Source organism: Pteronotus mesoamericanus, unplaced genomic scaffold (genome assembly GCF_021234165.1).
Source record: "Pteronotus mesoamericanus isolate MK-2021 breed Mesoamerican mustached bat unplaced genomic scaffold, CSHL_Meso_final contig_74, whole genome shotgun sequence".
Lineage (NCBI taxonomy): Eukaryota > Metazoa > Chordata > Mammalia > Chiroptera > Mormoopidae > Pteronotus > Pteronotus mesoamericanus.
Window position 1 is genome coordinate 27,949,635 of NW_026555247.1, and position 12,292 is coordinate 27,961,926.

Here is a 12,292-nt window from a genome sequence, read left to right on the forward strand (position 1 = left end):
TCTTGCTAGGCTCACTGAGTAAAAGCTGGATGTAATAAGACTTTTCAATCTTAGCAACAACTAAGTAATAATATATCTAACATCACCTGCCAAAATAACAATGTACTTCTTATAATTTAACTTCAGTGGGGTGGGGGAGGAATATTGAGAGGACTGTCAAGCAGAATTTGAACCCAGGTATCCTAACTCATAGTCCTATGTCATCTTCACGACATTATGGATCTAGAGAAGTGACAAATCCAGAAATGGCACATTTGGGAGGAGTGGCCCACAAAAGGGAAATACGCTGAGTTTGAGTTGGGTCCCACAAATATGAGCTATGGTGGGACATCCAGCTGGGGACTGACCTGGCTCATAGCCTTCTTTCCATTCCAACTCATAAAAATACGGCCCCTCCACGGAGCCTGTGACCTCCTGTGTGACCTCCCGTGTGATCTCCAGTGTGACCTCCGTGCACTCCTCCTCCTGGGTCACACAGTCCTGCCATCAAAGGGCAGCCCCTTCACCCAGTACCCTGCTTTCTGTCCACGACACCCCAGCCTCCTGGGTTTCCAGTTGTCTCATTCACCTTACAAATGCCTTGGACTTTTTTGGAAATATCAGCCCCTGTATCTTTTTCTCTTCTTCCAATCTTTTCATTAGTTCTTCCAGTTTTCTCCATCTCCCCCAATGACCCTCGACTCCTCGGTTGATCATCTAAGTCCTGCTCTTACCAGCACCTTCGATCCCCTCCCACCCCATCCCTCTGTAGCATCTCTCAAACAACACCCGAAGCCTGGCTCACTGTTGTAGCCTGTCTTCATGCTTAATGAGTTGCCCGAGAAAATGTTGTTGGCCTTGTAGAGAACACTTACAAATCCATGACCTCTCATCTTGCCTAGGCCCTCAGCACTTGCCTTGATCTTTTTCTTCAGGGGTCCCTCTCTATTGTCTCCTACATCATGGAGAAAACTTTGAGATCATCACTCACGCTCCCCCCCCCCGATCTGTAAGTGTATTGACACCCACTCCCCCTTGCTTTCCCTCCCACAGTGGAGCATCAGCTGTCCCTTCTGCCCAAGGCCAGGCCCCTCCCTCCTCTGCTTGTTCAGAACTCTGCTGCTTCATAGCAAATATGTCACCTCTCTTCCTCTGCAGGCTCCTCGTTCAGCCTCTCACATGCTCCAACCCTTCCTCTGTGACCCCTTCGCCCGTGCCCTGCTTGTCCAAACTTCTCAAAAGACAGTCCGCCCCTACTTCCTCACCTCACACCTCTCAGCCCACTGCAGTCTGCCTTCCAACTAGCTATCGAAACTACGTTCCTAAGGTCTTAAATGCCCTCCTAAATGAAATGTATAAACTTTATCTTCCTGGACTTCTGTGCTCTATTTTTGTTTTTAATTGTGATAAAACACACACCAAATAAAATGTACTGTTTGAACCATTTTTAAGTGTTTGTAGTTCAATAGTGTTAAGCATATTCATGTTGTTGTGCAACCGTCTTACAGAGCTGAACCTTGGTACCCATTAAACAACTCCCCACGCCCCTCAGCACCTGTAAACACCGTTCCACTTCCTGTCTCTGGTGAGTGTGGGCACTGTAGAGACCGTCTATAAGTGAAACTATACAGCATCCATCTTTTTGTGACTGGCATATTTCCCTTAGCATAATGTCTTCAAGGTTCACTCATGTTGTAGCGTGTGTCAGAATTTCCTTTTTTAAGGCTGAGTAATATTTTATTTTATGTGTATACCACATTTTGTTTACCCATTCATCTGTTGATGGCCATTTGCGTTGCTTTCACCTTTGGCTGTTGTGAGTAATGCTACCCTTTGAGACCCTGCTTTCAATTCTTTTGGGCAGACACTCAAAGTTGGGCAAACACTTTTGGGCGGGAGTAGTATTGCTGGATAACATCCTCTGCTCAGTTTTCAATGGCCTAGCATTTCCTCCTTCTCTGCCCTCTGCTACCCTGTTGCCTGTCTTCTTTCTCACTCCCAGTTCTCTGAGTGCCCCTCCTTCCCTGTCTCCTTTGCAGGCTCTCCCTCCGCCCGCCCTAGGGGTCTGCTTCAGTTGAGGTCCAATTAGAAAACAGAAACCGCCTTGTTTGTTTGTTTCCCTTTTTTTAAACTATTGATTTGAGAGAGACATTGATTTGTTGCTCCACTTATTTGTGCATTCATTGGTTGCTTTTCTATGTGCCCTGACCAGGGATCGAACCCACAACCTTGGTGTGTGGAGGTGATGCTCTAACCAACTGAGCTGCATGGCCAGGGCAGAAACCACCTTTCAAAGAGAAGATGTTTGATACAAAGAGTTGGTTATACCAACATTGGAAACCTGAAAAAAATATGAAAGGGCATGTAGAGGTAGCTCAGATCAATAAGTATAGGAAGCCGTGCCCAAGCCAGGGCTAGGGAACAAAGGAAGAGGTGAGATTTAGGGAGTGACAGGTTCTCAGAGAGCCCCTCCCCCCACGGCACATCTGCTACTTGGACCCCCACCCCTCACCGGGGTGCTCAGCTGGCTGGTGCTGGTAGCTCTGCGGGAGGCGCCCAGCTGGTGCTGGGAGGGAACGAAGAAGGTCAAGACTGGCTCTGTAGCGTCTTCTGTGACTTTGTGACAATCATAACAATGAGAAGCAGAAAGAAGTCCATTCTGCCTTCTTCATGCCTTCCCGTCTCTCTTTAGGGGCTCTGGTTGGTAGAAGCCAGCAGGAATCCAGGTGGTAAAGGAGATAGGAAGCAGTTTGCAAGTCCGGCCATACTCTCAAAGAGCAGAGCCGACCTAGAAGGGTGGGCTTGGTGTGGAGAGACCCTGCACGAATGCCCGGCCCGGGGCTCTCTCCCGGGTCCTCCATTCCCCCTGAACACCCTTTCTGGGAGTGGTCTCAGTGTTCAGGGGGGAAACCGTCACGGTCCTGACCACGGCCTACGTGCTGTGACATCCAAATCCACCCATCCAATGCAGACCTCTCACCTGAACTTCGAGGGAGTTTTTTTCTTCAGCTCCCTGCTAGAAATCTCCACCCTGGTGGCCCTTGAATTAAACAAGCTTCGAAGTGGACCTGTCATCTTTCCTTTTCAAACCGCTCCTACTGTTCTGTCCTCTGTCTCAGCTGGTGGCGTCAGCTATGCCAATGAGCTAACCCAGAAGCCTGGAGGTCTCCTCATTTCACTGGCTCCTTCACCTCCCAAATCTCCCTCCAGTGCCTCCCCACCCCCCGCTTTGCTCCATCACTGTCCCCTGCCCCGTGTGCCCCACAGCCTCCGCCGTGTTCTCCTGGGCTTTCTTTTTGGCCCCTTAAACTCACACCGCTGACCCTGGGATCTCTTCAAAATCCGGAAATGGCGTGTCTCTCCCTTGCTTGAATAAACCCTTCAGTAGCTCCCCGCTGCCCTTCCCTCGTCTGGCCGTGCCTCCTCTCCAGCTGCACCTCTTCCACTCTCTCCCTGTCCCCAGCCCCCGCAATTCTGAATTGCTTGAGCTGTTACTCCTCACGTTACGTTCCTTCGGACTGGAAAACCTTTCCATCTCCACATCCCCTCTGAGTGTATCCTACTCACCCTTTAAAACTCAGGTCAGATGCCTCCCGGCAAAGTCTTCCTTAACACTCACAAATAGGTCCTCAAGCCACGAGGTATGACAAGTGACAAGGCATCCAGAGCAGTATCTCCAGCCCTCAAGCGGCTGGTCTCCAGGCTGTTCCACCCCCACAGTCATAGCCCCTGCCACCACTGGACTCCCTGTAGTCCAGTCCTGGGGCCTGAACACACACCACTCTGGCCCCAATGACATCTCAATCATTGCTCCTCTACCATCTTGTAAAAACAGCTTCTCCTGAGGTTTTCTATTTATACCTCTCTCTCACCACCGACATCTGATTAGCAGGCCGTAGAATCTCCCTTCTCACATTTCTCAGATCTTTCCTCTTCTCCCATCTCTACAGTGCCCCAAGACCAAGCCCTCCTTATAACTTTCACCTAGGAGATTGCAGTAGCCTCTCTCCTCATTGGCTCCTGCCCACTCTCCAATCTGTTAGCTCCCTGTAGCCAAACTGACCTTTTCTGCATGAAAGTTTTGATCTTGTTAAGTACCTGTTTAGAAACTATGGATGGTTGATCTGTGTTTTTAAGATAAATGCTAAGCTATTTAATTCCAAGGCTCTGTAGATCACTTTTTTAAAAAGAATATTTAAAAAAATTTTTTTTAGAGAGGGGGAAGGGAAGGAGAAAGAGGGAGAGAAACATCAATGTGTGGTTGCCTCTCATGTACCTCTCCACCGGGAACCTGGTCCACAACCCAGTCATGTGCCCTGGCGGGGAATCAAACCAGCAAACCCTTTGGTTCGCAGCACTCAATCCACTGAGCCACAGCAGCCAGGGCTGTGAGTCACCTTTTGCCTGTCCCTCTCACCTCTTCATCTTAGTATAAATCAAACAGTCCTTTGTCTATTCCTCCTTCCTCTGAGTCATGGTATACACTGACTACTCTTTCCTCTCTTTGCCTGCTTTCAACTTAGCTTCAGAGCTCGGCTTCAATGACATTTCCTTACAAAAACCTGCATTGGTTCCCAGGCCCCATGAGATCTCTGTTATACATGCTCTGGCACTTTGTGCATAACTCTATGAAGCACTTACCACAATTATAAAACTGTGTCACTCACTTGATGTCTGTTTGTCCCGTTTAGTAGGACATAAGCTCCACGAAGGCAAGAACAAGGCCCATCTGGTCACTCTTAGTCTTAGAGCCTGGCTTGATAACTGGTACATAACAGGTCCTTGCTACTGCTTGTGGAATGAATGTTAATTACTGTTTGTTGAATTAAAATGAATGGGTTTTCCCGCTCCCAACCCAGATTAGTTTGGTGTCTCTTCTGTGCTCATTTCTGTCATTGCACTGCCGTAATTATTTGTAGGTGTGTCTGCCTCCCACCCCTCTTCACTCTTCAGTCCTGTCCCTGCTGCCTCTCCACCAGCTGCACATTCCTTGAGTGCAGTGTTCTGTGCCAGCCTCCGTCTATAAATAACAAATGTTGTGGTTGGACCTGCCCTGGTGGTTCTACTAAGATTGTGAAATGCCCTTCAGCAATAATCATAAAGAAACTTTGAAAAAATAAAGAAGTTGGGAACCTCTGATTTTCCAGGCTCACCGTTTATTGATGAATTTAAAACATAAGAGTGGGTATTTCAAGTGTTGGCGTAGGGGGAGTAAATGGCCCAAATGGTCAGTTAGTGAAATCAACCAAGATCTCTAAAACAAAGGAGCCTCGGAAGGAGAGTTGGCTCTTTATCTGGCTGTGTGGCTGGTGATGTGTTTATCCAGATAGCCACCTTGAAGTGGATACCACAGCTTAAGTCAGGCACTTGCATTACAAAAAAGAAAACAAAACTGTCAGGGCTGATACTACCTACAGGCAGAGACTGTTGAACATTTCCATGGATCACACCGAGGATTGGACCTTGGGGATCACCCTACATTATGGAGCAGGAGGGAGGGGAGATGTCAAAGGCGAGGACAGAGACCCAGAGAACTGTGTCAGGGAAACTGAAGGAAGCATTTCAAGAAGGGAGAGGAAGGTCAGTTGGGTCAAATTTTGCTCAAAGAATAAGGAAGTTGGGGACTGAAAAAAAAGTGTAAATTCCACTCAAAAAGGAAGTTTTGCACAGTTTTAATGAAGTTGTGGAGGTAGAAGCCAAATTGTATGAGATGAAGAAGGGGCTAGTTTCACGGGAGGGAGCGCAGCTGCAGGCTCTATGGTGGATGTATGTGTAAACATAGAGGTGAGTCAAGCTCTCCTATGGGACAGAGTAAAAAGAGCTCCAGAATGTTCCTTCTCATATTTTCTTCTCACTTCTCCTCTCTGCCCTAATAAGAGCAAAATGGGCTAATATCATGACAGAACACTTCAATTGTCATTTTCTCACTGTCAGCATAATGCTTTTTCAACATAATTTTCACAGCTGGCATGAAGTAAAATTCTATTTCTTCCCCAAACTTACACAAAGATCACTGTTTGCTTTTCACACCTATTCAGAGAATGTAAATGCAGTATAAAAATACAAAGTTATTTATTTTCATGAGTTAAAATACAGGGTCCAGCAGAAGTAAGGCTTGCTTGAGTGTTGTTGGTAGGGTAATAATATGGGTGTAATAATTTATAGTTTTAACTTGAACATTTTACCTAAAATGTCATATGGTGTGCTTGAATGTGACATTGTTATGTCACAGAATTACATGCTTATGCTTTTGTAGTAAAAGATTTTGTAATAAAAAATGAGGTTATTTGTGCTGGACCCTGTACATTGCTCTACCAAGAAAAAATATAAAATGCTTTTTTAAAAATCTTCATGGTAGGCTTTCAAAAATGTATTCTCTGGCCAATACTTCAAGAGCAAGAATGCTGTAAGACATTGCCTTCTTACCATGCCTAACAGTATCTGCCCTGGCACAAGGAAAGTCATAAACAAATTCCTCTTAAAGAGGAACAGAGATAACTAAGAGATATTTCCTAAATTATAAACCTTGGAGGCTCAGAAATCTGGCCCGTTTTCAACTTGAAAGCAACCTCTGCAATGCTAATCAAGCAAACTTGCATTTGCGTCAGAATGCTGAGTCACCTGGTGACAAGAAAGGCCAGGTAACACTGTCCCAAGCAAAGCTCACTAAATTGAAGCAGAGTAGAATTTACTGAGTGTCACAAAGGACCTGATGACAGAGAATGTCTCCACATAACCTTAAAATTAGAGATCTGACAAAATGATTCAGTATCAAAAGTTGAATTCATAAATTGCTGATAGGTAGGCCTAGGTTCTTATCTGAATTTAGATAAAAACAGATAGCCTAGTACAGGGACTATGTGAACTTGGACTGAGAAAAATATATTTATATTCATTAGCCTCTAAATGGAATTTAGCATCTTTCTTCGATTATGAACGTAGGCAACAACCTTCTAGAATTAACTGAAATCATGGATTTTTTCATATCACTTTATAGTGGCTACAGAAATTTTGAAATAGCATTTATACTCATTACTAGTTATTATATCCATCGTTAGAATTTGATTTCAAGCATTATAAAATAGCACATGCATTATTATACCAGATATTTGGGGTTTTAAAATATTTCGATAACTTTATTTCATTGTAATTGGATTCTTCAGGTATTCTACGTATTCTCTTTTATGCACTTAAAAGGCCAGTCTGTAGTCTTTACCAGACTGTCAATGGTGTCCATTGCACAAAAAAGGTTAAGAAGCCTCAATCTGGTGTTTTATGAACAAAGCTTGTGGTTCATCGTTTCTACTTGCAGGCCTAGAGATACATGTATGAACAACAGATTCTGTTTGCACAAATTGGTGTCCTTAATAAGTTGGAAATCCATATATAATTTTTGCAAGGTTGTGCTGCTTAGGACTAATCACTTATTCCATGTTTGTGCAATATAATTTTGGTTCAAGCGTAAGGAAGGAAAGATATTCTACTTCCCTTTGGATGTCTGTTAAAACAGGTGGCCAAGTCCTCATGTGAACCACTGGAATTGAATCAAACTTTCAGGGAGGCCCTAGCTGGGTAGCTGAGTGGGTCAAAGTGTTGTCCCAATAAGCCAAGGTTGCAGGTTCAGTCCTGGTCAGGCCACATAGAAGAATCAACCAATGAATGCATGAATGCGCGGAACAACAAACTGATGTTTCTCTCCCTTTCTCTCTCTCTAAAACGAACAAACAGACAAACCCTCCTGGGAGGTGCTGGAGGTCTCTAGACTTTCCGAAAGAAACTAATGGCCACAGAAAGAATATCTGGAAGAATTCCCAGCCCAGAAGTGCAGCTTGGTGCGGGAAGTGATTCACTTTGGAAAGTGCTTCGGAATGCGAACAAGCCTAGAGTCAAACAGTATTGGGAGGAAAGGCACATCTGCAAAAATTTTTTTTGTGGTTAGACCACGTCTCATTGATGTAAAAGATCTGATATTTTCAATTAAAGCTGTTTTTAGGATTTGGATACCTCATGTATACCAGAGAACCTCTCACATATTGCTCAGCAGGAAAATACATTGGATAACTTAAGCCAATTTTTCAACTTAGGTTCCCTTAAATAACTGCATCAGTTATAGCTATTCTGTTGGCAGAGAAATCTTGAACACCTTACAGAAAAATGCACTTGTATTTACCCCAAGAGATAGAATTTCAGAGGTAGTGTATGCAGTCTTAGAAACATGTAGTCTGAGAACTATGGACCCTGCAGGGTCTATTAAAGACCCACATGTTGAGTTCTGCTCAAGATACCAGGAACACTAGTTGGCTGATAAAGGCAAACATTCTTGGGAATTTGTTTTCCCCCAAGCACCAGCCAGAGACTTTGCATCCATCCTATTTGGTGCAAATGTTCTATCCAGTGTCTAATTCATAATGACACATTTGGTGAATGAGTGATATGGTTATGCTCATAGTTTAAGCATAACGTTCTCAGGGTGGAAAGGAAGAACAATTGTGTTTGTCTTGGCACAAGGATTTTTTGAAGGTTAAGAAAGTATCATGGGATCCCTATTATTCTATCTCTATAAACAAAAATCCATTCACAGAAGCACGAGTTCACAGCATCTAGAACTTCCGGGTTCCTCCACGCTTCTCAAAAGCTTATGGGCATGGTACACCTGGGCATGGCAGATTCTTCTGTAGTAGGTCTGGAGTGGGGATCCAGATTTCATTTTTCCAACAAGCTCCCATGTAATACTGAGGTGGGACAGTCAGGTGCTAGGAAAATTCCTTGGCAAGTAGAATGAGGAAACTGAGACAGATGGCTGATTCGAACGGGCCCCATCCAGCACCCTGCCTCACCTGCCTCCTCTCCCTCACAAGACCACTCCCTAAAGCACTAAGACAAAGGACCTAGTGTGCACACTGCTTGAAGCACACCCAGGACTTCCCCATGTGTCTCTTTGCTTTTCTTTCTCCTAAGCTCTAAAGGTTCCCAAACTGAAAACCAGGGGCACAGCTCTTCCTGGGCTAACCCCCGGAACCTATCTCCAACGGCCCTCCATTTGCCTCTATAACTTGTTTCCTGAGTTCAAGCAGCCCGGTTGGCTTACTTCTGCCTCTGTGACTTTCTTTGTAAAGAGCCAAGGCAGCCATGCCTAGGCTCAACTCTTCCTCACGCTTCTAAAAGGTTAAGGCAGCTCCCCAAGCAGCTTGCTCAAGTGACTCTTTGAGTGTACGTTTGTGTTTCTTGCTACATAAACTTCCTCTTGCCCTAGAGTTCTTGGCTCTAAATTCTTTCTTTGCTGAACTCTTGAACCAAAGTCCAACATTGCTGCTACCAATGCCAATGTTGCTGTTCCTTGAGTCTTCCCCTAAAGGCTTATAGATAAGGATGGAGTCAAAACTAGGTTTTAGAGTAAGTAACACCAAGCAACCTAAGGCTCAGGAAGATTTTAGGGGTGTCTTTAGAAAGACCATGTCACTTTCAGAAACGAAAGATATTTCCATGAAGACATGTTGCTAGTAAATGTTTGTCTTACTCTTTCCAGATTACCTAAAAGTCCTAGAGAAAAATCAAGTGCAGGACAATATTATCTACACATACCAAAATGTTCATTTTCTTTGAGGAGTACATGTTCTATTGTTAATAAACCTATGATATTAACTTCTTTGTTCTTCACAAAAATTTCTAGAACGTTCCTTAAAATATTTGGTAATGAAGACATGGCTTATTATGGTATTAGTTTACACTTTTACATAGCCCAAAAGTTGTATTTATTTTAATTATACAAAGAATTGTTGGTACTTTTTTTGGAGGTAATTATCATCATTAGCACTTCATTGTATTTTGGGAATAAAGAAAACATTATTGTTCCTTCATGATAGTACAAACCTACACCAAATGTTTTTATTTGGTGTAGGAAGTCAGTCTCACTTCCACACTAGGCTGACAGGAAGTTTGTTTCTGCAGTGTTTAGCACAAATGCCTTTAGATATACTGTTTCCTTTCTCTTGTATTTTTAAAGAGTTTGCATTTTTAATGACCCTAAGTTATTGGAGGATAATTCCCAGTGGCACAGTCAACATTCATTATTAATGTTTTCTATTCTAAGGCAGATGGAATTGTATAAATCTAAATGTGATTAGTACAATCTATCTGTTTTTGCTATAGGTGATGTGTCAGCCTCAAGCCAACGATCCTACTCCCTTACACTCTCATTAGAAAGAGAATGACCTCCCATTCTCTTTCTCTGAAATTTGATAATATGGATTTTCCTTAAGGAAACACGTTATGCTGTTTGGATGGAATAAAGCTGCTCTATGTTCATGACAATTGATATGAAAGTTTTTCCAAGTATCTTCCTTTGGGTTTGAGAAAGGTGGGTGAATGCATGCCCTTTTGAGCTAACTGGCATACACACCACTTTAAATGCTGTTCATTGAAGAGTTTTAGAGGGATGCCACGTGGCCAGGTGTGCAGCAGCGGCCTTCCATTCAAGGCTCCTCCCACTTCACAGATGAACTAGCCAAAATGTAGACAAAGCCCGAGATAGCAGCCTCAACTCTCAACAAAGCATGACTCACACAAACTGATCCATCTGGGGTCCTTCCCCATAGCTACCAGCATTAATCAGTAAAGTAGTTAGTTTCAAGGGGGGGTGGGTGGGTAAAAAGAGACACAAAGAATTTTCTGTATTTCTGTTTGGACAATGACTATGCGGGTTTGTGCGTATGTAAAACTTCATCAAGCTGAATGAGGTCTTTCACACACCTCACTGCACAAATTTTATATCCAATCAACATATAAAATAAACCATTTGCAGTGTGCATTATTAGTTGTTGTTGTTGTTGTTGTTGTTTTGTTGTTTTTTGGGAGGTTTTTTGTGTGTGGAGTAAATGGCCCTGAAACAGTTGTGGATCCAGTGACTTCCTTATAGGCTTCTTCCTTGGTGCCCTCCTTTGGACCCTCTCAGAAAAAAAGGGGACGATCCTTGGCTGCCCAGAACGTGTCATAGCTCCCCAGACCGTGCAGACAACACACAGAATGCTGAGCCAGAAAGAAGACACAAGCTCTTCCTGAAAGGATGGTTGACAGGGAAGCGATCATGTAAAACAAGGCGTCAAGGCCCAGATCAACAAAAAACTGTGGGGGAAGAAAAAGGTATCAGGTTTGGTCACTGAATCAATCAGACTAACCACCAAAACGACTAAGAATAAAGTGAATGGGGTGGGCCCGCCAAATAGCAGTGTCTGTTTCCTTGACCTTAAGAGATGCCTCATTTAAGGAGTGAATCAACTTCAATTTAACCACAAGTAAGTCCCATCCACGACAGCTCTCTACAACCCTCCAACCTGGAATTATTCTAATGTAGGACAAACTGTCTTTCAAAGGCAAAATACTTGTACCTCTATTAATGAAGCATTTATAATGTAATACTTGAGTTTCCTTCATTCAGCTTGCTGTATCTTGACAATTTCTGGCCTGCAAGGTTATTGTAGGTCATGCTTATTTATAGTCCCTCTTTTACTGCAGTGGCTATAGCCGCCATACCTATCATTTATCATCTAATTACAGTGTTCACCAACATGCTCTGCCCTTCCATTCTCAGACTGGCACTGTTGCTTCAGATTTTACATAATTGTCAAAGTTTTTAGTAGGGGACAATTCACTTTTCTCTACCTCCACTCAATTTTGTCTTGTATTTCCATCACTTTCAATTTTCTTATTCCATTTACTTTGCCTCTCTTTTATCCTTTATATGCTTATATTTATCATTACCATACTTTAAGAGTACACAAACTTGATTAAAGAATTTTTGGTGATAATATTTTCTGAAAAAATAGGAAATAGCCTCCAATATCATAACCATGGATGGGTATAGATGTATTATATTGGGTTGGCCAAGAAGTCTGTTTAGTTTTTTCCATAAAATATAAGACATTTTTCATTTTCACCAATAACTTTATTGATTTCGATATTTTGCGTATGTTGGCTATCTCCTGCTATTGGCTTCTAGTGGGTGGAGGCTAGAGGGGCTGCTAAACATCTTCCAATGATAAGACAGCCCCACAGCAAAGAATTATTTGGCCAAAATGTCAATAGTACCAAGAAACTTCACAAACCACTTTTGACACGTTCAACCAGTCACAGCACGTTCTCCATACACTGCACAAATCTTTTTTTTTGCATTTCAGAAGCGTCTTTACCTTTCTTGAAATAAAAATGTAAAATACAACGATAATGTTGCATTTCTTCCATCTTCAATATTAAAATGGCTGCACAAAAAATCACCAGTTTTGATGTTTTTTTAAATGCACGCTGATGTAACAGCTGT